Source organism: Littorina saxatilis, linkage group LG12 (assembly GCF_037325665.1).
Source record: "Littorina saxatilis isolate snail1 linkage group LG12, US_GU_Lsax_2.0, whole genome shotgun sequence".
NCBI classification, from domain to species: Eukaryota; Metazoa; Mollusca; class Gastropoda; order Littorinimorpha; family Littorinidae; genus Littorina; species Littorina saxatilis.
The window spans coordinates 32522107-32548367 of NC_090256.1; the positions used below are offsets into that span (position 1 = coordinate 32522107).

At 41.0% G+C, this 26261-nt stretch overlaps 2 long non-coding RNA genes across 2 annotated transcripts; one reads left to right on the forward strand and one right to left on the reverse strand.

Annotated features, from left to right (window-relative positions):
• The first annotated feature begins 2615 nt into the window (after positions 1–2615).
• On the forward strand, positions 2616–15480 carry LOC138981775 (uncharacterized). Its single transcript, XR_011460711.1, has 3 exons — positions 2616–2790; positions 4659–4805; positions 8648–15480. It is a non-coding gene; the product is annotated as an uncharacterized lncRNA (long non-coding RNA).
• A 1561-nt stretch (positions 15481–17041) lies between these two features.
• On the reverse strand, positions 17042–21157 carry LOC138981774 (uncharacterized). Its single transcript, XR_011460710.1, has 2 exons — positions 20830–21157; positions 17042–17915 (listed from the first exon to the last, which is right to left on the reverse strand). It is a non-coding gene; the product is annotated as an uncharacterized lncRNA (long non-coding RNA).
• Between the last annotated feature and the right edge of the window lie 5104 nt (positions 21158–26261).

Consider the following 26261-nt stretch of genomic DNA (forward strand, 5'->3'; position numbering starts at 1 on the left):
TTTAGTTTGAGGTAGTGCAAGGTCGCGTGTGGTCGCGTGCGGGCGCGTAGTATTAGTCAGACCGACCACTGGCAGTGGCAATCAAAGATGGCGTGTGAAACTCAAGCAACTTTCTGTGTTTTGGAGTTCATTAAATGTTGGGATGAATATGTCAGGTTTGAGGATGCACATTTCTGTAGGTTCATCTCGGTATTCCACCCCCTCGGCTTTCTGTTGTAAATATTAAGCTGAGCACGGTGATCGAATGTGGAAGCTACGTTTGGTCAAAGGTCACAGAAGATTTGCGTCGTGCAGCGAAGGAAAGAATCGCGATCTTGTTCCGAATCGGTACCTCTTTGTTTTCATTAGACCTGTCATTCTGCCTGCTCGGCTTTGTTAGATGTTTGCATATCGTGTTGCTATTTTCTTTGCTTTTATTATTGTTTCTTACTTGTGCTTCGTTTATCGATACAACGCAAGTAATAAAAGTGTTTGGCAATTTTCAGGGAAAATGGAATGCTACAAGTACAACGCATGGTGTATTCCAGGATATCTGATCAAGAGTTGGATGCGTTGGTGAACCAATTACTGCTTCCAACAAGCTTACTGGGTCCTTAATGATACAAGCTCGTCTGAAAGGACAGGGGACAGTACTTCAGGTAACTCTTCCTGTGCTGAATATTAGAATAGTAAAGCTTCAAAAAGGAATTTTAAACTGTTGAAAAACAACTGAGAAATGGACCAATGTTTCACAGTCACAGATTCTGATTTTAAAGTTAAGTAATACCGTTTTTATATTTAGTCAAGTTTTGACTAAATATTTTAACGTAGAGGGGGAATCGAGACGAGGGTCGTGGTGTATGTGTGTGTGTGTGTGTGTCTGTCTGTCTGTCTGTCTGTCTGTCTGTGTGTGTGTTTCGATCCATCATACAACGCCGCAGCTATGGAGGTCAATGCGTTGCTTCGGCAGGGCACTGTGGACTCCCCTAGAGTTGTATTTTGGGACCATGATTTTATGTTTTCCGCTGGAAAACAGTTTACGTTACCTGAATTTGCAGCGTCATTTCCTGGGTGATGGTGTGCATCTAGCAAACGTATATTCCCAAGCTTGGGACCTGTTGCGTAACATATCAAGATCAAGAAGATCAAGCAACGTCAGGACAGGCCAGGTTGTACAAGTCCCTTCGTCAGGCGATAAACACAGTCGGTTTTGTGTGTGATTAAATAATGTTGTAGCCGGGTCAGGTTGCATTGTGCGTTTTGACTGATCAGCTTACAAAGCACGGGTATAGGAACAGGGAATCTTCAAATTGTTTACATTTTCTTTCTTGTTTGATGCGGGTGGGTGCATTATAAATCGACGGCTCTAAATGGGGTCAACCAGATCGGTAGATGGGAAGTAACTCGAGTTTATGACAGGCTCGTTGTGGATGATGTCCCTTGTCTAAAAACCAGTTCAAGGTGGAATGGTTCTTCGATCAACACGATTGTTGAGTGTTCTGTCAAATCAAGATATCGTGACATGTTTCAACAGTATGTTTCTGTGTTGGTGGATAGTATGGATCAGTGTTTTTCCAGAGTACTTGGAAATAATTTTCAGGTGAGATTCTGATGAACATGTTGGTGTTACGATGCCTTTTCATGTGAGCGTTTGTCAATTCAGAGAATCAGAATATTGTTCCTGTGGAGGTACTGTATGTCAATTACCTCAGGTGTTTGTCATTTCAGTGAATCAGGAAATATTGGTTCCTGTGGAAGTACTGTTTTGTCAATCACCTGTTATTTTGCCTAGGAGATTCCAAATTTATTTTGATTGTGGTACTGTGGGCTAGGTAATATTTCATGTGGAGGTACTGTTGTCACTTGTGTTGGCTGGTGCCTCACAGATTACAAACACTATTTTGGTTAAAGTACATGTACCGTGGGCTAGGTAATATTTCATGGTGGGGCTGATTTTTCAGAGAATCAGAAAACATGGTTCGCTGTTGTTCTTTTTGTCAAATTAAGCTATAGGGCCTCAGAGATTCCAACATTAGTTAGTATGTGGATTTGTTAGCCAGGTATTATGTTGGTGTGTGACAGTTCAGAGAACCATGATGTAATTTCCTGTTGGTGTTCTGTTTGTCATAAATGTATTGAGCCTCAGAGATTCCAAACTCGTTTGGTGGGGGTACTGGGTGCCAGGATTTGAGTTTGACACAGAAAACACAATTGGTTTGAAGTACTTTGGGCCAGATTTTAATCAATTTCTTTGGTTTGTATTTCAGACTCCCAAAATCTGGTGACAACTTCAGAAGTATGGGATATTAAACACCTTTTACAGCTGAACAGTGAAGGAGTTGTTACTCCCTGCAAGGAGCAGCAGACAAGTTCAAGGCTTATGTGTAATTCTCAGTAATCTGACAAATAAGGCTGTGTTCACATATCCTGTTTTTTATGCACAGGAATATGCCTCCCAGGAGGGCAGCATCAAGGCGGGTAGCCGAAGTGACCCGAGCCGCTGCAGGTCGGCCGAGGGCCAGCAACCAGACAGCCGCGCAGCGACAACCCGGTGGGTTTGAGTCAGCCACAGCAGGAGGGGAAGAAAGCGCCACTGCTTTGGCCGCGGTATTGGCTGAGCTACGCAGGCTGGGGGGCGGCAAGAGACCTGTCAAGTGGCCATTGTCTCGCTCCAGAAAGACAACCAACGTCTGCAAGAAGCTGTTTCGGGTGATCGTGAGGCCATCGCCTCAACATCGGGATCGATGACAACCGGTACCAGCAATTCTACCCTGTCTGGCTCGGTTGCCAACCTGGTCAACACAATCACAGGTGAGGCGGCCACCGAATTGATGCCTGTTGTTTTTTCGTCGAGGATAAAGTTAAATGCAGGATCTGGGGCCCGGGGCGTCAATCCACAATGACAACTGAAAAGTTTCAAAATGGAAGCGTGTCAATGTTAATTGTAATTCAATCTGACAATGATCTCTTCCTGCGTTCATGCGTTGCAAACAGACCAGAATTGGTTCTGTTCTGTTCACATAGTACTTTGAGTTCACTTACATGCAAGGGTGATGCACAGTATTCCTATGGAGAGAACTTCATCTTTAAGTGTACTTCGATTAACTGAAGATATTCAATTGTTTACTTCAATGTGGGAGGTGTGCAATGTGTAAATACACATCAACTCAGTCAGTAAGATTTATGTGCAGGTGTATGATGCAGAGCTGTCAGCCCCTATGAAGCTTCATGTGTAGCAATCTTGAATTTATAGTGTAGCAAATGGTGTTTATCTTTAAGTATTGCATCATCTTATAATCCACTGCACCTGCATGTTTATATGTCAAGACACAAATGTTGCAATAACTGTGTTCAGACAAGAAAAACAGCAGCAGGAAACAAATGAACATTGTAGAGTGTCTGTATAACGAAGTAGCATTTTCTGTTTTACAAGTAGCATGCTACATCGAAAGCGTAATAGTCTGCAGCTCTAATTGGGCCACTAATGTGGCATGGTGCTTTTGGATTCCACAAGTTATTTTGCATGTTGTTTTTAAGGCAAATGTGTCAGAAGCTCCTAAAGAACTTTAGTGGGTAAGCCTGTGACATTGTTGTCCACATAGAGAATACTATATGGTTTCCTATGAAATACCAGTTTTACACAAGTTGTGCTTTTAAATATTAAACTGCGAACAATATTTCAAAACACTAGTGTAAAACTGGTATCAAACAGGAAGCCATGTAGTATTCTGTTTATCCTACATACAGGGTTCGTACAGGTCATGGAAAGTCATGGAATTTGATTTTTAATTTTCCAGGCCTGGAAAGTCATGGAATTTCAATTCAAGTCATGGAATTTCAATTCAAGTCATGGAATTTAACATAAATAAGAAAGAAAAAAAATTAACCTTTAGCACGCCAGCTTTCTTTCGGGTTGTTTCTTGACAACAAAAAGTATGCGGAATTGGAACGAATTACCAAGGAAGATCTTCGCAATGAACTGTGTATCGCGGTGAAAAAAATGACAGTTCGTCAAGTCACAGTGTTAGTGACGGTTATGAAACGGAATTTACGAAAGTGCAGATGGATACAAACAGTGGCTGGTCCAGTTTAGTGAAATGACAGGACCAGCAAACATTACCGATAATCTGACTGCGTAGCAAATGCTTGACTTGCTTGTCAAAGAGACACTGCGTAGAAACTGACTCAAATTCAGTGCAAAGCAAGCCAGTGTCAAAACTGGCAGTGACAAGATGTAAAAAGTTTGCGTGTTCGGAAATGGCGACCTGTGGATCTAGTCATGGAAAATGCTATTGAGGCTCATGGAAAAGTCATGGAATTTTGTTTCTAAAAACCAGTGGGGACCCTGTACATACTGTTGCATGTTCATTGCTGTAAATGTCCCTTTGTCGAAGCGCCCAGATTGAAGAAGCTTAAAATTGAACCTGGATCTCTCCGAATGCCTCGTGTAATCTTTTATGTCAAAGCAAGGAAATGTCACTGGTGTGGTGTTTACGTTCTTAAAATTCTTCCGAGTGTTCAAAGAAGGACGCTTGTTTCGGTATTGGAGGCAGTGAAAAATCAGGTCCTTGTCAGACAAGACCTCTTTACACATGCAATGTAGAGTGAATGGTATTGTTATGACATGAGTGGTATGTCACGTTAGTGTAATAAGTTGTATTCTTACACGCTCCACAAAGGCACAGAGTACGGGGAGCCATCCAGCGGGTTGATCCTGGTGGAGTAGCTGTCAGAGCTTTGGCGTTGAGGCCCACGAGACGTCGTCTGTACCAAGTATCAGGACCAAACGCTCTCTGGCATCTAGACGGATACCACAAGTTGATATCGTGAGTACAGCTACAAATACATACACTGGGCACAAAAAAATCCTTTTTCAAATTTGGTGAATGTTGAGTGTGTCCGGTGGTGGGGAGGATGTTGGGGGTTGTGCCAGTTTGAACATGGAATTTGAGTGGATTGATACAGGTGGCATAAGGAATTCTCTTAAACATTATTTTATGACGCTGGAATCTTTCTTTTAAGACCTACATAACCCTGAGATAATAAGGTCTTATAATGGGGGTAAACTTACAGAGGTTATGAGCAGAATATCTTAGAGAACAGCATACCTGCCAATTGCTACGATTTTGGCGCAGCATGCTCCGATTTTGCAGGAATTGCTACGCTGCTACTCTAAGCCCTGAGCTGCTACGCTAAAAAAAAAAAAAATGACAAGCGTGCAAAATGTTCACTTATTGCTTGACAATCAACAATGAACATTGCATAACTAGTCGAGTACCGATGGCTGGGAACCACTCCGTTATGACTCGATATTGTCCACGTGACTTGCTTAGCAAATCGTGAATTTTATTGCAAGCATTCGCATTTCCGGTGACTCTATGCGCCAATTGTGAATTTGATTAGAATATGCAATGCACTTGTTAAGTTGTAAGCTGTGCACAGTGACGGTGTTAGAAGTGGAAACTGGAGGGAGACAGGATAAAAACGGGGAAACGTAAGGGTGGTGAAGATTATGGTGCAAGTTCCACGCCGATGCGGGCAAATCATTTTCAACGATTTTTGCCGAAGAATTCGACAGACTTTGCGTGTATAGGTAATAATACCTGCTATTCCGACTTGGTTGTGTGACAGACGTTTTCTTCCACACGAGATTACGTTGATTGTCTAAATCTACTTTTTGACGGAAGTGACCGAACAACTGTGAATGACGTCTCGTTATATGGGAATGACGTCACAGTCATCGTCACAGTCTGTATCTTTTGAAGCATCTCATTCTTCATGACGTCTTTCTGTGTCTGCATCCGCAAAATGTTTGTTCATTCCGGAATCTTTGTCATCTATGTTCAGAACTCTGTCCTTATAGTGTCAGACAAACAGGCCTCCTGAGCGAACCACTTTCCAAGGGAAGTTAAATTCGCGTATGGAAACAGTACTGTCGTCTGGGGTGCCGTTTTCAGTATTCTGAGCGTTGAAGAATCTGTAAAGAGAAGAAACGATAACAGCAGGAGAAATAAAAGTCGTGTGTGCATTTTATGTTTTTTTGGAGTGACGATTTTGAGTTTGAATCCGTTCTTGCCATGCTCCTAAAGCGTGTAACATACAATCTTGCATACGTTTGCTTTAGTAGTGGCAAAGAAGGAAAGCGTGTGACATTGAACTATGTTTAGACGGTTGTAATGTCGTAGAGCTCTCAGAATCTTACAAACGTTTTTGATGGCATTTTAAATGCGGGCTTGCGATTCAAATTTAAGATTATGCGAGTGCTACGCTTATAAACACCAATTGCAACTCTGACATTGGGTGAAAGTTCCAAAATGCTACTCTTTGGGCTTCACAGGGGTTGGCAGCTATGAAACAGGGTCTTGAAAATGTCTTGTTTGGGATCGTAAAAGGAAGGGCGTCTTCTAAGGGGTAGGTGGGTAACGAAGGTGAGTCGTGTGCAAGTATTTTCTTTTCTTTTCTTTTTATTTTGTCATTTTCTGGATATGTAATGAAAGACTGGTCCATTGATGATTTCCCCACGGAATACAAAACATATTCTGGTTATACCTTACCATTTCTACTGGGTGGTTATTTAAATTTGGTTGCTTGGTGTTTTTTTTAACAATAAACACCCCTTCAAGTTAACAGAGAAATAAGCAGAGGGGGGAATACTTTTCGGTGAATACCAAGTTACCTAGTCCTAACAAATAACCACCCAGCAACCAGTCTGAATCCTCGATAGCTCATAGGTTGAGAAACCACACTGTGTGGTCACTGCTTGGTGACTGAAAAGTTCTGAATGCTCAAATATTCGAAAGAGGAAAGAGCTCATACATACTGCATTTACACTATTCATTTCAGGTTTCAACACACAGAATCCAATATAAGATCCATAAGTTTGGTTGTTTTCTAAATCAAAATCTACGTTGTACCAGACACAAGGTCTCAAGGCAAGTAACTCTCATATTTTGTGTAGAAAATAGAGTTGTTCCCATTTTGCATTTGTACAAATAAAAAGACAGTAATCTGTAGGTCAATTATATTTCACTTCATAAATAGAACTTTTTTTCCCGAGATACTTAAACATGAAAAGAACGCAAAAATATTTGCCTTATCGTCTTAGCAGAACAACTATGTACTTTATTTTATTCGAAATTAAATTAACTGCTATAAAGAGTTTGCAGAATTGCGCAATTTTCACAGAACTCTTCAACCATGGATTAATCACATGCTTGTGCAGGTAGACTGGCTGAGTGAATAATACTTGATCAAAATAATTATGTGTGCTGTGGGCAGGCTGTCTGTCCAAGGACAAAAAATGTAACGTTGAGCTGTTATCTCAGAAGTTTATACAGCTAGACCTCTGAAACTTTGCACACTTTTAGGGTTTGATGATTTCACGAAGTGACCCCAGTTTCGTTGACCCTCATCAAATTTTGGGGTCACAGCGGGGTCATGTTCGTTTAATAAAAACTTAACGTTGATGTTATCTCAGATGTGTTTTTAGCTAGAGCTTTAATAGTACGCACACTTCTAGGTTTTGATAATCTACCAACTTGACATAAGATTGTGGGCGGGGATGTAGCTCAGTGGGTAGCGCGCTAGATTTGTATCCAGTTGCCTGCTGTCAGCGTGAGTTCGTCCCCACGTTCGGCGGGAGATTTATTTCTCGGAGTCAACTTTGTGTGCAGACTCTCCTCGGTGTCCGAACACCCCCGTGTGTACACACAAGCACAAGACCAAGTGCGCACGAAAAAAATCCTGTAATCCATGTCAGAGTTCGGTGGGTTATAGAAACAAGAAAATACCCAGCATGCTTCCTCCGAAAAGCGGCGTATGGCTGCCTAAATGGTGGGGTAAAAACGGTCATACACGTAAAATTCCACTCGTGCAAACCACGAGTGCACGTGGGAGTTTCAGCCCACGAACGCATAAGAAGAAGAAGACGACATAAGGTTGATTGACCTTCGTCACAGCCCACTTCGTCAACATCACGGGCCAAAGAATCTAGACACAGCCATCGTCGAACGCTGAAGAAGAAGAAGATTGACCTTCGTCAAGTTTTGGGGTCACAGGGGGTCATGTTCGAATCAAAATATCTTAACATTGATGTTATCTCAGGTGTTTTTGAAGCTTGAGCTTTGAAACTTTGAATACTTGAAGGATTTGATCATCTACCTACGTGACCCTAGTTTGGTTGATCCCTGTCACATTTTGGGGTCACAGTGGGGTCAAGTTTGTAAAAGCTTTACATTGCGGTTTTCTCAGTTATTTTTATTAAATTTCACTGAATTGTATGTGTTATTAACCAGCAGACATTACCAAAATTTTGCTTATTTTTATCAAATTTTAGAGTCCCAGCAGTTAGTGGAATCCTCCTTTTAAGACCTACAAGACCCTTAAGGCTTATGGACATGACGAAGAAAAGTCATATAAAGCAATTGCTTTTCTTGATTTATTTCTTTGCAAAATTGAAGAAAGGTGGATTAAATGGGTTACACACCTTTTCTCAATGATATATATTAAAAATAATGGTCTTGATTCTCGGTCATGAAAAAGCACTTTGACCATTACTTTTTAATATTTACTGAGCATGTTACCTGTACTTATTTCCCAATAACTCTTTAATCAGAATTTGTGTGGTGAAATCACATATGGAAACGGATCTCTGTTTGTTATATTGCAGGTGGAAAATGGTGATTCATGGGGCAATCGATGGCTTTAGCCGGGCCACTACCTTCCTCCATGCCACCGAAACAACAGGTCAGAGACCGTTCGGGATCTGTTTTTGGGTGGAACCCAACGCTTTGGACTCCCGTCAAGAGTCCGCATGGACCATGGTGGCGAGAATCTGGATGTCGTCGCCCTCATGAATGAACACAGGGGAGAAGGGAGAGGCAGTGCGATGCAAGGCCGCAGTGACCATAACCAAAGGATCGAGCGTCTCTGGCTCGACGTCTGGAAAGATGTGGTGAACCCTTACCATGACCTGTTTACTGCAATGGGAACACCACAGGCAGAAGGTGGTCTGGGGATACTGAACATGGACAATCCCATTCACTTGTGGGCCCTCCACTATGTTTTTCTGCCCAGGCTGAACCGGTCCCTACAGTGGATTGTGGAACAGAAGAACCACCAACCCCTGAGGACAGAGCGCAACAGAACTCCCCTGCAGCTCTTCTTCAGGGGGATGCTGGAGAGACGAGCCAGCACATCCACAGCAGTACAGGACTTCTGGAAAGGGAGAAGCCTTCAATCGATAATCGAGGACCATCCTTTGCCAGACAGTCGTTAGGATGTGCCTGCCACGGCTTGCCCCCTCTCTGAGGAACAGCTCGTGCAACTAACGGAGCGCATTGACCCTCGGAGTGGGCCACCCACCGATCAACATGGTCAGATGTTGTTCTCCAGTTCGTTGCCAACATGCTCGAGTAAAAAAAAAAGTTAGCTTGTGGACACCCCAAACCTGAAGTGTATAGCAGACCTGTGAACCCATACGATTTTGCCATATTTTGTACGCTTGATTGTCCAGACTACAAGCAGATTGGTCAGTGGAATCACAAGAAAAATTCATTGTCTACTTTTATTTACAAGCGCATTCCAAAGCCGATCCAGTGTTTTGACACATGATTACTGCTTTTGTCAATGAAAGAAGCATTCGTTTTAAATTGTAAACTTATTAGGCTACTTGCCCTATCCGCTCCAGCCACGTAATCGTGCAATAAATCTGCAATATCTTGCATGGCGTTGGGAGGTGTGCCTCAATTTGCGGGTTTGCTTTCAGACCTCAGAGTAAGGATGTGTCTGGGTGCAGACACTTCGCCTTCAAAAAAGTTAATTTGCACTGAGCAGCATTGTGCTGCAACAATGTAAGCCTCAAAAACAATCATAAAGTTTGTTCAAAGTACCAAGCATGGTAGAAGGTATAAGCAACTGTTTTTTTCAAATTGGTTTAAATCTGCGCTCTAATTCTAAACCAATCTTTGTAAAGTGGAAAGTCATTCAAATAAAGCGAAATTATGTCCGCTGTGTATTTTATTATTTTTAAACACAGGTACTGCACCACGAAAACAATATTGCTAAAAAAAAAAAAAATAAATATGTACACTTTGTGAAAGAAAGTTGTAAAGAAAGTTTTACACAATGATTTGCCATTAGGTTACCTGTTTAATTGCACCAAACAGACATGGGATTCTTCCGTAAAATTACGGAATTCCGTAAATTTTTAGGCTCCAGGGATCATTCTTGAGATTCGTGCAAATCCGCTGAGAAAATGTTGGGGTATATGTAGGTAAAGACCCAAGTTTTTCGGACGGTCCGCTGATCGCGACGCTCCATTCCATACTATTCTTGAACGGTTGGTTCCTAAAACGGTCAGACTGTTGCTGGTCGATCCGTATGGGAACGCGCTCTGTGTCTTTGTCTCCTACAGTCACTGTTTCAACGTAGCTATCGGGGATTCAGTATAAGCTAAAGCATACCGTATGAGAATGATTCGGCGCCATTTTTACATCGCTTCGAGCCACTTGCAAAAATGATGAGGAAGCTAAAGCGAGACGAAACCGTTCTATCCCGGGAAATTGACCAGCAGAAGTACAAGAAAAATCTCTGGAGATTCGACTGGCTCGATGAAGTTGTATCATTGAGCTGGAAATACGAGAAAGGCCAGAAGACACAAGACGTGAAACTGAAAGTTGGCGATGCTTTTGCTAAAATCAACTTGCCGGGAAAAGCTTAGTGCACTTTGTGCAACGATGTTAATGTTATCAACTACGGTTCCAATGGAAAGACTGCCCTCAAAAGCCACTTGAAAAGCAACAAGCACCTGACTATCCTGAAAACCCAGTCGTGTAATCAGTCACTGGGGTCGTTTGGCACCGACAAGGTAAGAACATTGAAACCACACCGTCACACGCCACCACCACCCCCCCCCCCCCCCCCCATCTCTCTCTCTCTCTCTTTCTCCTCCTTATTTTGAGTCTTAGCGTAAAATTAATTTGAGAAACATGGGAAGGAAGAGAAAGGGAGGGGGGGGGCTATGATTAAGCTGAAATATGCATTTCAGGGCCATTTTTGTGTGTCTAAAATACTAAAAACCTTCAGCTTCTGGGGGCTTCGCGTTGCCCCTGGACCCTACTGGGGGCCTTCTGCGGCCCCCAGACCCCCACTTTTTTTTTCCTTAATTATCACTTTTTCTGAATCCCATGTCTGACCAAATTTCTTTTGATGTATCTATAGTATAGATTTATAAGGTTGAAAATTGCTGAAAGTTTTTAAAACAGACTATTGTTTTTGAAAAAGACCTTAGTGTATTTTTAGGTTTATTGATGCTAGATATATTTATATATATATATATATGGCTTGCCCAATCCAACGTATAAAGGAACTCATTGTTATTCAGCCATTAACCTTCGCCGGCACTCGTTATCAACTACACACGGACGCATTCGTGGGGCCGTGCAGACCCATGCTTCTCAAAGAAGGAAAAATGTGCATATCCTTCCGTGGCACTCGTGGGGCCGTGCAGACCCATGCTTCTCAAAGAAAGAAAAATATGCATATCCTTCCGTGGCACTCGTGGGTCCGTGCGGACACAGAAGGGTGTTTGATGCAAATATCTCAAACGAGTTGGAATTTTTTAATGAGCTTTTAGAAATGCCTCAGACACCTAAAAAGCTATCATCTCCTAAAAGCTCATTAAATTTCAGTGATAATTAATTAATTAATTAATGGTCAAATTTAGACTGCACACGGTATTTGGTAAAATATTATGGGTCTGCATGGCCCCACGAGTGCCACGGAAGGGTTTGCACAATTGTCCTTCTTTGAGAAGTATGGGTCCGCATGGACCCACGAGTGCCTCGGAAGGGTATACACGCTTTTCCTTCTTTGAGAAGTATGGGTCCGCACGTCCCCACGAATGCTTCCGTGTGTAGTCTAAATTTGACCATTAATTAATTAATTAATTAATTAATTATCACTGAAATTTAATGAGCTTTTAGGAGATGAAAGCTTTGTAGGTGTCTGAGGCATTTCTAAAAGCTCATTAAAAAATTCCAACTCGTTTAAGAGATATTTGAGACAATGACAAAAGGTGACGTTTTCATGTCAGTATGTCCCAAATGACATCACCAGTACATTTTTCATTCTATCTAATCTGTTTTCGTTCTATTTTTTCTAATAACATGCGTTAACAATTGATTGCCAACTGGAATGGAAGAGCACAAAAAGTGTAACTTGATATGTAGTTTCTCTAGAGGGAAAAACATCTTCCACTTTCATGTCAGTGTGTCCCATGCAACATACATTTGCCAAACAGCTATGTGTAAGTAGATTATTTGTTAGTGGTATAGAAAATACTGATCAACAATCAAAGTCAGTTTTCACATTCATTTTCTACCTATTTCTTATTTGTTTATTCTTTTGGCAATGGTGAAATGTCAGCAATCGTGTGTCATTCGGGACAGTAGACATGACACCTGACCTTTTGTCACTGTCTCATTTGCAATCAAACACCCTTCTGGGTCCGCACGGACCCACGAGTGCCTCGGAAGGGTATACACGCTTTTCCTTCTTTGAGAAGTATGGGTCCGCACGTCCCCACAAATGCTTCCGTGTGTAGTCTAAATTTGACCATTAATTAATTAATTAATTATCACTGAAATTTAATGAGCTTTTAGGAGATGATAGCTTGTTAGGTGTCTGAGGCATTTCTAAAAGCTCATTAAAAAATTCCAACTCGTTTAAAAGATATTTGCAATCAAACACCCTTCTGGGTCCGCACGGACCCACGAGTGCCGGCGAAGGTTAAAGACATTTTCCGAATTACAATGGTTTAATAGCCAACTTGCACAATACCCCTTTTGAACAGCTCTCTGGTGCGAAAGATAAGGAAGGTTCACTTCCCTACGGGCAAACGTTTTGCTCTCACAAGCACTGGTGTTCTCTGGCTTGTGTAAAAAAAAACAAAATAAAATCTCAATCGCCTTACTTTTGTATACAGGACATGCTTGGGTACTTTGAACTAACTAAAGGATTATTCTTGCGGCTATTATTGCCGCAGCCAATAAACCTTTAACGACTTTGTGTGTGTCGGTGTGTGAATGCTCTGATTTGTTTTGCTATTGTGTTTTGCCGTGAGCTCTGGCGAGAAGGGGTGATTAATTTATGTTCATTATTATTATGTCTCACTGTGTTTTCACAGCTGTACAGAACAGTGAAAGGGATACTCGTTCAAACTTTGGTATGATGCCATGAGCGCCATAGTTTAACTAGAGTCAAATCAGTTATTTTTCTTTTTATATTCAATGGTGCCTCATTCACCCATATTCATCAGAACATAAGCTTTTTGCAACGTTCATTGAAGGTCAAGGTCCCTTTAAGTTACCTATCAAACCTCATAGTGGTGTTTATTGTTTATGGTTAGTGTTTTCCCCTGGAGCAATTTTTTGATTAGTGCTTTTGTGAACAAGAAACAATTAACAAGTGGCTCTATCCCATCTTCCCCCCCCCCCCCCCCCCCCCCCCCCCCCCTTCCACGTGGCGATATAACCTTCGTGGTTGAAAACACCAAATAAAGAAAGAAAGTGTTTTAAACATTTTCAGTTCTCCATTTAGTTTGGTGAAGTAGTGTAGAGCATTTTTTGAACATCAATAATCATGTATGAATTTATTGCATGTTTGTTGCTAGAATATTAATCATTCTTCTGCTGAAGAACTTTGTGCCTGATGAAAGTAAACATTGTGGTCAGTCGCATAGGTACCCCCCGCGGGTTTGGGGGAAGAATTTACCCGATGCTCCCCAGCATGTCGTAAGAGGCGACTAACTGATTCTGTTTCTCCTTTTACCCTTGTTAAGTGTTTCTTGTATAGAATATAGTCAATTTTTGTAAAGATTTTACTCAAGCAGTATGTAAGAAATTTTATGTCCTTTGTACTGGAAACTTGCATTCTCCCAGTAAGGTAATATATTGTACCACGTTGCAAGCCCCTGGAGCAAATTTTTGATTAAGTGCTTTTGTGAACAAGAAACAATTGACAAGTGGCTGTGCCTCAAAAGACATTCTTGTGCTGTGCTCTGTGAGAGGTGTTTTCTTTGTGCTTAATATTATTTTGTTTGACCTAGCTATTGATGTGTACATTGTTGTTAAACAGTTGTTTGTTTACCAGGGTTTGCTAGTGTGTGATAGGGTTCGTGTCCGTCTGAAGATGTTAGTTTCTTTGTTAGTCCTGTGTTGACAACTCTTCGACAAGCGCTTAGAACTGTACCCACGGAATACGCGCTATATAAGCTTCATATTGATTGATTGATTGATCTATCCCATCTCCCCCCTTCCCCCGTCGCGATATAACCTTCGTGGTTGAAAACAATGTTAAACACCGAATAAAGAAAGAATAGGCACCCCCTAACAGGGGCTCACATCCACGTCGGACATCGGACATACACGGATATTTTTTCCAAATGTCATATACTTTTTCATGCAAGAGGACATATGTCCTATTGTTTTTGTCACAAAGAGGCCATTGTCCGATTATGCTTTCATTTGATCCGGACATTGTCAGTACTTTCCAATTTACAGTAGTTTGATTTGCTACCTGGAGGGGCCAAAGGATGACATTCAAAAGAAACAGTGGGTGGTGAAGGTTGTGTAATTGTGGGCATCCACCAGAAAGCGCATGCTCTTCAGCAAGAGAAAGGAACAATCACAGTGAATTGTCGTCATTAGCTCACAGACAAAACAACACGTTGTTATTACTTTGATTTGTTCTGTTATACCTTTTTGCCAAGAAAATTAATTTATTTGTTCTGTTAATTGTGTGACAATAAACGAGTCACGTTTAATTAAATTTACGTTTTGTTGCAAAAAAACAAAGTCCTATTGATTTAGTTTTGTTCAGGACAAATGTCCTATCACTTTTGCATTGTCCAGGACATTTGTCCTATACCACCTCTCATGGATGTGAGCCCCTGCCCTAAAATCAAAGGTGAGTTTTAGATACTAAAATGTGCCAACAATTTTAACAGCACACCCGAGTCCCCTTTTTACTTTAGTTGCAAGATCAGTACATGTTCTATCACGGAATTTTGTTTTGTTTTTGTAATTATGTGTATTTAGAGATTTTTCAAACCAAACTACAGTATTAATCTTTGAGCTCAGATGTCCTACTTTTTGACGTATTGGTATGTTTATTCAAGGTAAGCTAGACGAATCATTTGTATCAGGAAACTAAAATAAATGAAATTCTGATTTTATGTGAAAAATTGAATCAGTATCACAACAATTTCAAAAATTATTCATATTATGTGCTGGTTAATGACTATTAAATTTGCAAGCCAAAGCTCCGTTTGCATTCTGAATTTTGCATGTAAATGTCCCATTTCAAAGATCACCTATATATTTAGGTGTGTGTGTAGTCTTTTTAAGAACATCAATTATATACATTTATTGGATCTTGATTGCTTGAATGTGTATGACACATAATTCTTGTGTATTAATAAATGTGTATGACAAGTTTGAATATTGGATAATACAAATTGTTTGTATGGATTTTGATTCCTGTATGGTGAGGCAATGAACATGTGCGAGTGAGATGTCTATGATGGACAGCAAAATGTAGTTATGGATTCATGGCTGCTAGTCTCATTTCCAGTCATATTAAAAAAAACAAGTTTTTACAAAAACACAAAACATAACTCAAGTTGTCTGCCACAAATACAATTAATTTTAATCAAACAAGTGTCATGCAGAAAATCCACTTTAAATAAGGAAAATCATCACAAAATGGAATGCATACTTTATGTTTATCACATCACAAGACACACTGGTAATACTTGGCAGGTGAGAGTTAACCCATCACACAATGGAATGAATATTTTTATCACATCATTAGACTGGTATTACTTGGCAGTTGAGAGTTAACCTATCACAAAATGGAATGAATACTTAATTTTTATCCCATCATAAGACTGGTAATACTTGGCAGTTGCGAGTTCATCCATCACAAAGTGGAATGAATACTTTAATTTTATCACATCATAAAGAATACATCGGTTCTACTTGGCAGGTGACAGCTGAACAGTTAGCAAAACAGTCACTATTTAATACTGGTTACAGAGACGAGGAATTGAGGCTGAAATTTATAAACTAAACAAGAAAGCTGAAATTGTGTGAGCCGTTTGTTCGTTCATGGGCTGAAACTCCCACGGCTTTTACGTGTATGACCGTTTTTTACCCCGCCATTTAGGCAGCCATACGCCGCTTTCGGAGGAAGCATGCTGGGTATTTTCGTGTTTCTATAACCCACCGAACTCTGACATGGATTACAGGATCTTTTTCGTGCGCACTTGGTCTTGTGCTTGCGTGTACACACGGGGGTGTTCGGACACCGAGGAGAGTCTGCACACAAAGTTGACTGTGAGCAATAATAAATCTCTCGCCGAACGTGGGGACGAACTCGCGCTGACAGCGGCCAACAGGACTGAGCTACATCCCCGCCCTTGTGTGAGCAGTGACCTTCACTACAGAGGAGTGTAAAACTATAAAAGGAAAAGCAGTAGACAACGCCAGTTTTGGTTAATTTGGTAAAACATAAAAACAGACTATCGTTACACAGGGCACGAATATCACATTATCATAACTGTTACAAACGCTTTTGAGTTTATTAATTTGTATACCATTATGAGACAGTATAACAAAGTTGTTAGCGTGCAATTGATTTGTTTGTATCCGGTTTATGGTGTATATTGCCAAGTTTTGTATGGGACACTGTAACGCTAGTCCGAGTGCTTTTGATATTTTGCTGGCAACGTGTTATTCGTGTAGTAGGGGGGTTGAACCATTTATTCTGTACATTAGGTAACTGATACCTGATATGATGTGAAGTGCTTAGTTTACTTGATCAATAGTCGAGAGAAATACAATGCTTTACATGTTTTCCATGGACAGCGTTACACGGAACACGAAAGGCAGGCAACATAATGACAAACAGTGGTGCAAAAAAACAAATAAGAACAGAACACACTCTTGAAACACAACGGCAATTTAAATAATGCAAAACACAAACATCAAATCTTCGAAAGTCTCTCTCTTGCATTTAATAGCAAGTAAGAAATGATGTACGGTACAGGCACCCAAAATAAAGCTTATTTTACTGAGAGAAAAAACCCACACACACCTTGTCTTAATAATTTTAAGATTTCAAAGTTCAACGTTAAACACCCCCCCCCTGCAAAAAGCAAAGAAAACAATCAAAACAAAAACAAGGTATGTAAAGGAGTATAGGAAACCGTTTAAATCAGGGTCATGTTTTTTTTTTTCCTTTGCAGCATGACCTCAAATAATTCAGTTTGAATACATTTGTGAATTCTCTTCAAAATTGCAGAACAAACATTTTTTCGCAGGGCGTGTACAGAAAGAAACACCAACACCTACGGCTACCAAGCAAAAATAATGCGAAACACAAACATCAAATCTTCGAAAGTCTCTCTCTTGCATTTAATAGCAAGTAAGAAATGATGTACGGTACAGGCACCTAAAATAAAGCTTATTTTACGGAGAGAAAAAACCACACACACCTTGTCTTAATAATTTTAAGATTTCAAAGTTCAACGTTAACACCCCCCCCCCCCCCCCCCCCCAGGGTGTGTACAGATAGAAACACCAACAGCTACGGCTACCAAGCAGAAACTAAACGCACCATTGAAGGAAAGTTTTTACAATAAATAAAATCCACCCCCTTCAAGAACAGCCTGGGACAGCTTCTGCCTCAGTTCTTGACGTGTCGGGCAGACACCTGCATTCTGAGGGCACAAGTTGACACTCTGGGGAGTGGCTTTTCGGGTGTGTCCACAAACACCACGGTCAGAGGACTCTGGTACCCTCCTGGTACTGTGGACCGGCTCCCAGACATGAAAAACACGAAATCTGAGATGGTGGTTTCTCCGCACTTTCCATCTGAAACAAGACAAAAAAGAAATTCTGAAATAAAGGAAACATCATCCCGCTTTCTTAATAAGCATACAAGTACCAGGACTCAAAAGAGAGGGAATTATTGCATGCTTGTGTTCATTTGTAGAAGCGTAGAAATGTTAAGCATGCTTTGCGACACAGAATGAAATGCTATTTTGAAAGCGTAACTTTTCTTGAGACTTTTTTTGAGCTGCTTGACGTTCAGTTTGATATGTGAAGGCAAACGAGATTCATTTTCCCAAATCTTTGGAGCTTTCAGGGGTAAAACCATGTGTTTATCATTTGCTGCTTTACATACAAGTTATTCTCCTGGGCCGTTTCCCATTTTGTGACATGTATTTTCAGTCCTTAAAACATGTATTAAATGGCAACTTGAATGTATACTCTCCCAAAAAAGAAACTTGACACAGGTAAACATTGATGCTTTTTCAAATATATAATATATGTTAGAGGAAAGCACCAAAATTCAGTTTGAAGTTTGTCGGTTACATTGTTGCTAACAACTAACCCATAAAAAGAAAATAATTGAACCAAGACTTTACTGGGTGGTCGCCCTTTTATTGAATTGCAAAAATTCTCGTCTGCACAAAAATCATGTGCATGGAGAGTATCGAGAGTATACATATTTTCTTTAGTAATAATTTTTTTCCAGTAATACTCCAGGTTGTTAATGATGCAGACTTGCAACAAAACAACATAGAATATATATATATATTATTTTCTTGGTAGTGTTAGCAGTATTCAAATTCATGTCACAACTTCCGGTTTCCATGTTATGAAGGTGCTTTACTTTAAAACCTTTGTATTTTTACTGAACACTAAGACAAACAAAATGTGCAAGTATTTGTTATTCTATCTCTGCAGGCCAAGGATATTTATGAAACTAGTATTTGTGAATGAAATTAATTTGTACAGCTTAAATGTCTCAAGTTAAATTTAATAAAAAGTCTACTTTATAACATGGTTTTCCCTGGTACACAGCTCTGGAGATTAAAGCTGTGGTCTATTTATGACTTTCCTGGGCTACGAGGTTGAAAAATAGGGATACAATCATGTACAGAATTCTGTACAGCAAACGCTACCCGAAACTCCACCTATACGGCGTGTATGACCTTGAGAGCTTCAGTCAACGCTTGAATTTTTCAGGGATAACAGCCGGTTTGCTCTCTCAAGACTGATCATATTCTATCTTCAAGAGAGATCAAGGGGAAAAAATAAACGCCCCGGCGAAGATTCGAACTCTCGACTTCGTGTCTCATGTCCTAACCACTAGGCTACTGCGCCAATTGAGAAAATGAAGGAAAAACATTGATATGAATTCATGTTATGTTATTCTTGAAGCAGCATGATTTATATCTCTATCCGCCCATTGTTCAGAAGTTTGTTTGTTTGTTTGTTTGTTTGCTTAACGCCCAGCCGACCACGAAGGGCCATATCAGGGCGGAGCTGCTTTGACATATAACGTGCGCCACACACAAGACAGAAGTCGCAGCACAGGCTTCATGTCTCACCCAGTCACATTATTCTGACACCGGACCAACCAGTCCTAGCATTAACCCCATAATGCCAGACGCCAGGCGGAGCAACCACTAGATTGCCAATTTTAAAGTCTTAGGTATGACCCGGCCGGGGTTCGAACCCACGACCTCCCGATCACGGGGCGGACGCCTTACCACTAGGCCAACCGTGCCGGTTGTTCAGAAGTGAATACATGTATAACTATTTCTTAGATGTCTGGTTTCAACTGGCTTTGGAGAGATTCAATTACTGTTCTTGTCATTTTCTTGCATGTTGTAAATAGAGATATCGCAGCTATTTGCATGGCGCGAATGTCGTGTAGCATGACGGTGTAAACATGTACTGCGATTCTGTAAAACATGTTTGCAAATAAAGGCAAATTTTAATGTCAATTTTTACGTTTTTGCAACGCATAAATGATAATTCAAGCGTAGAATGATATAAAATTATCAATTTTTTATCTTTGACAATACTGGTGAAGTGGCCTAGCGGTTAAGACATCGGCCCCGACATTTCGAGGCCCCGATGCCTTGAGTTCGAATCCCTGCCAAGTCGTTTATTTTTTCTGCTCGATCCTTCTTGACAACAAATATGCTCAGCTCTGCGAGAGCAAACCAGATGTTACCACTGCAAAATTCAAGCGTTGACTGAAGCTCTCAAGGTCATACACGCCGTATAGGTGGGGTTTCGGGTAGTGTTTGCTGTACAGAAATCTGTACATGATTTTGTCCCTATTTTTCAACCTCGTAGCCCCGGAAAGTCATAAATAGACCACAGCTTTAACCCATATCAATCAAGGTTTGTTATGAGCCAAACGGCTTTCCATATGAGATTATATACGTACCACTGCCGCCGCCACCAAATAATCATAATATACACTTTACAACGGATTACACACACACACACACACACAGATAACAAGGTAATCTTGAACTTTAGCGTGACGAAAATGCACCGAAAATGGTGTACGTTGTCAACCATGGGACATCATCTACACGAAAGAGTTGTCTCCCTTGTCTGGTCACACGGATAATTCCTTCTTTGATGGGTCAAATGCATTCGTACAGTTCATCATCGGAGTTCATTCCGTAACTTCAAAGGGATCTAAAATGACTTGTTATGATTACAAGTACAGGTTCTACAAATTTGGAGACTTAAATGCCTCTGAATTAAGAGCTATGAATTTAACACGCTAAAGTTCAAGATTACCGATAACACGATATAGCAGCTAGTCTCTCGCACCGAATTCCAATATTTTGCATCTTTGGTCAAAAACGCGTACAGGCCTCCCTTCAAGTTCAACTTCTGGATGTGGATGCCCCACTGACTCGGTGTAGATCGTCACAAGAACCGAATTCGTCTGATAAAACAATTAACTTACCCTGCTGTGCGAGCCTGGGCAACAGCGTTAATTAAAACTGCACTCGCAAACCTTCCAAAACATCAGGGACATTTGCCACCCCCGCCATCTTGAGCTGTTCAGTCTGTCAAAAGGCGGCAAAGCGAGGCGATGAAGACGCCTATAAGCTTAGTGTTTTTCATGTGGATTCCCAGTCCAAGTTTTTAAGTCGCTTAACCACGTGACTAATAACTGATTAATACAGGTGTATTTATTATTAAATACAGGTGTATTTAATTTTAAATACAGGTGTATTTATTTTTAAATGCAGGTGTAATTATTTTTAAATACAGGTGTATTTATTTTTAAATACAGGTGTAATTATTATTAAATACAGGTGTATTTATTTTTAAATACAGGTGTATTTATTTTTAAATACAGGTGTATTTATCATTAATTACACCTGTATTTTATAATAAATACAGGTGTATTTAATAATAAATGCACCTGTATTTAATAATAAATGCACCTGTATTTAAAAATAAATACACCTGTATTTAATAATAATTACACCTGTATTTAAAAATAAATACACCTGTAATTTATAATAAATACACCTGTATTTAATAAAAAATACACCTGTAATTAATAAAAAAAAAATACACCTGTAATTAATAATGATACTTATTGTATACGTTTAAGAAATAAATACAGCTGTATTTATCATTAAATACAGGTGTATTTATTTTAAATTACAGCTGTAATAGTTATGAGCCAAACGGCTTTCCATAAGAGACAAGTGGCCGTAGAGACAAGGTGACAGCGGCTGTGACGAAGAGCACGTGACAACCGTAGCACCAGCTTTCTAGCCAGATTCTTCCGCTTGGCCCTGTAAGGGCTAATTCACTTTGCGCTATTCTTTGTGCACACAAATTGCGCTCAATCGAATTCATCGCCTGCAAGCAAACCTTGTTTTCACAATCATATTACGGCCCGGTTTTTGCTGAAAGGGGATGGCCAGTGATGCGATAGGACGGGGTTAAGATGGTGGAAGAAGAGAATGAATTGGGGGGGTTGAGTAAGGGGATGGGTGGGTGGTAAGTGCAGGGATGAGGTGGCGGAAGGAGGCGGGGTATAGGCGGCTCAGCAGATGCTTGATCATTGAATTGGCAAGCGAATATTTGTGGGGGCTTTCTGAAAACTAGCCCTGTATCTCTTCTCTTTGCCAACTGAGGCTGCAAAAATACGTTTTGACACGGAAGTCCCTCGCTGATTCTGTTGACACACTCAAATTGACGTTTCTGAAAACACAACATTTGAAGGTTAGGGTTAAGGCGATCATTCACCCTAATTTGGGATTTGCTCGAGGTTTTGGTCGCTCTTATTTTTTGCAGTTTTTTTGCAGTAAGTTGTCCTCATACAATGCAGTTATGCGCCAGTAAGAACTAAAATACGCGCAGAGGGGCTGCTATCAACGTAATCTGTACCAGCTGCCAGCCGGTCGCATTCAATGTCGTCAATTCTTAGAATTTTTATATTTTTTCCATTTGTGTGTGGTTTTCTTGCGAAAACCTGTTGTTTTCAAGATTTATTTTATGTGTGCACTGTATTGGAATGGTGCATTTTATAATGTTATCGTCTGTTGGTAGATCAGCCGTCTCTGTTGTGATTCACGTCTGCTTTGGTTTTACTGTGTATAATTTGCATCTCATTGCCGTTACGCTCTAAATATGAACCAGAAAATAAACAGACGAATTAGAATGACGCGGATGTTTTTTTGTGCCGAACCTTTTTTGCAGCTGTTTTGTTGAATGATTTATTGTTTTCAAGTATTGATTGATAGGATTTAGAATGTAGCAGTTCTGTTGCGAGTAGGTCGTATTATATATCATTAATACGCTTTCGATATGGTTTTCGGTTGATCACACTTTTCATTTATTTGAGGTTCCCTGTGTTTTCTGGCAATTTTGGTTTTCACCCATCGTAATGGTTTCTAAATCATGAGTGCGTGTGTTTGCGTGCGTGCGCGTGCGTGTGTACATGTGTGCGTGCGTGAGTGCGTGTGTGTGTGTGAGCGTATGTACCTACGTCTGTGTCTATATATTTGTGCTCCCGCAGTGGGGCACTGCGGTTATGAAATTAAAGGCCCCTCCTGTTTTTGGAACCGCAGGAGCTTTCTAGTTTGCTGTTAGGTAGATTTTTGGTTCCTCTTTCCTGTCATGCTCTCTTTTTCTTCATGAATTCTTTTCTTTTTTCTGCCTTCTTGCTCATTCACCTGTATTTTTTCCAAAAATCTCTTCTCTTGCCGCTTGTCTCGCGATTCATGTATAGTTTAATCTGTTAGTGTTCTGATGTAAGTCCAGCAGTAAATAGGTTAAGCCTATTTTAACATACTGGAAACTGGTAATCTTCCAGTAGGTATTAATTTAGTTTTACTAAAGCCTGCTGGGACACAAGTAATGGGTTAGTGCATTTGTAAACAGGAATCGCTTGACAAGTGGCCCCCTTCATCCCCCCCTTCCTCGTCCTGATATGGCTCTGCGTAGTCGGCTGGACGTTAAGCAACAAATAAACAAACAAACAAATATATTTGTGCCTCCCTGTCTTCCTCCGTGTGCGAGCACTTGTATAATTATATTCTGTTTGAGTCTCAGTGTGTGTGGTGAGGAAAGAGTTGCTCAAGTGGGCCACAAGAAGTCTCTTCCTGCTAACCTCACAGCTCTTTTCCCGGCTATGATGCACTAGTAACATCCATGGCCAACGTCAAGTAGCAACAGGCGCACTTTACATTGCACGATAACAATGAATCGGTGGGGAGGAAGACTTACACGGATGGAATATATATTATACTAGATGATTACCCGCTTCGCCGGGTACCGGCTTCGCCGAGAAGAAGTAGAGCCGAATACCAGGCTGCGCCTGGGACCCGGCTTTGTCGGGTGTACGCCGGTTTCGCCGGCGCACGAAGGAAAGGAGATAAACGCGCAAAACACTGGAGACCTTCTAAAAATAGTAACGTGCAGTGACCTTCTAAAAATAGTAACGTAGTAACGGGAATATGGATTGACGCCACACGGAGGAAGGGAGATAATCGCGGCTGAAAACACTGGAGAAGATAAGAAAGAGTTACTGGTAGTGGATCCAGACAAAAAACAACAAAATCGGTTCAGCGCGCACAGCGCTGCGCGCTGAGAGCACGTATTGAAATATCTCATCGATGAGGTTGTGTCCGGGGTGTAGCTGAATACGGTGTCCAAATTTGAAAAAGATCCACCGAGAACTTTGGCCGTGCATCGCGAACAGACAGACAGACAGAGTCGTATATATATATATATATAGATATCAGAACAGAAATTCAGGCTGAAAAGAGAGGGACAGAGGTGGGTAGGACTGGGGAGGGAGAGGGAGAGAGGGAGAGAGAGAGAGAGGGATAGGGAGAGAGAGAGAGAGGATAGGAGAGAGAGAGAGAGAGAGAGAGAGAGAGAGGAGAGAGGGAGGGAGGGAGGGAGGGAGAGAGGGAGAGAGGGAGGAGAGGGAGGGAGAGGGAGGGAGGGAGAGGGAGGGAGGGAGAGGGGGGAGAGAGGGGAGAGAGAGGGAGAGAGAGAGAGAGAGAGAGAGAGAGAGAGAGAGAGAGAGAGGGAGAGAGAGAGAGAGAGAGAGAGAGAGAGATCTTTGCGAAGTAAGTATAATCACCTCACCGTCTGTGGTAATAAGAGGAACTTTACGTCCTCGTAATTGTGTCTGTGCCAAGAGGCGAGGCCATGAAAATGACAAATTGCCCTCTTGGCAATGAACCTGTTACCCCATTCTGCAGTGTTTTTCTCATCGAAGACGTCTTGAATCATATATATGCATATGCATGAGCGTACTTTGCCATGTGCGTGCACGATGAGCATCTTACTTTAGTACCTATGTTATCTGTTTGATGTTACTCATTTAAAAGCTCTCTTGATCTGCTTATACATGTTGCTTTCTGAGTCACAGAGGTATGGAATGACAATCACGTAGAGTGCTGTTAATTGATTGTGCATTACCCGTGTGACGTTTCTGATGTCACCAAATCCCCTCTGTCAGCATTTGACCTGTTGAGTTCTGTAACAGTGGGGATGCAATTGGTTGATGGGCTGTTAGTGTTTTACCGTTTGTTCCTTCAGTACTAGTGTTATCACTCTGATGTCACCGATTCCCCTCTTTTGTCAGCATTTGACTTGTTGAGTTTAGTAACAGTGGGGATGCAATTGGTTGATGGGCTGTGAGTGTTCTACCGTTTGCCTTGGCGGTTATGCCTCTTGTTCCTTCAGTACTAGTGTTATCACTCTGATGTCACCGATTCTCCTCTGTCAGCATTTGACTTGCTGAGTTTTGTTACAGTGGGGATGCAATTGGTTGATGGGCTGTGAGTGTTCTACCGTTTGCCTCTTGTTCCTTCAATACTATGTGTTATCACTCTGGCGTCTCTAACATTGTTTCTGTGTTTTGTGTTTCTCCTGGCACAGTAGTGTGTACTTTACCTGTTGAGGGTTGTCTGTGCATGTTGAGTATTTTTGTTTTAGTACAAGTGCCATCACTCTGATGTCGTTGACAGAAATCTCTTCTATTCGCCTGTTGTGTTTGTTGTTTTCCGAGTCACAGAGGCGTTGAATTACCTGTAGATAGCTGTGTGTGTGTATGGGTGTGTGTGTGTGTGTGTGCTCGTTGAGCATCCTCCTTTAGTATGGGTTAATTAGAACTTTTCTGTTCACCTTGTGTTTTCCGAGTTACAAAGGTCACGAAGGGCGTCCCACTTAAGTTCCTGTGTAATTCAATCAATTTCGCTGACAGTACGCTCGTGCTTTGACCTGTTATATATGTCTGGGATCGCTTCCAGAATCCGGTCTATGCCCGTGGGGCAACCTGCCTTGGTACCTGCGTCAGTGATCACTTAGTGTCTCTTTCTGCCGTGCTTCACCTATCACAGAGATCTTGAATCGCCCGCAGAGTGCTGTCTGTGTACATGTTTGGCATTTGTCTCTTAGTGCCAGTACCAGTGTATATTTTGTCTGATGCTGCATGTTGACTTTGCTCCCATCTTTCAACTTGTGTATACACTCTTAACTGGTCGTGTTTCACTGTGAACAACACACTTTCTGCAACCATTTTTTAAGACATTTTGACACAGCACATAGTTTTTATAAAAAAAAAAGTAGCACATGGTAAACACAGTGTGTTCCAATGTGAACATCGTGTTCCATTATGATCACAACATTACGGATTATGTGTCCATGAAAGTATAAGCGGGAGGGGACTAAAATTAGTAAGAAAGGTATATCTGTGTTGGATTAAGACGCGAAGAAGTAGTTGAATTAACTTCAAATATACCGAGAAAGGCACATAATTAAGGAACACTGTAGTTGTTGACAAGTAATGGGGTTTTTTTTCACTCAGATAATCTAACAAGTAAACAGAGTCCTCTACGCAATCGATCACAAAGTAAA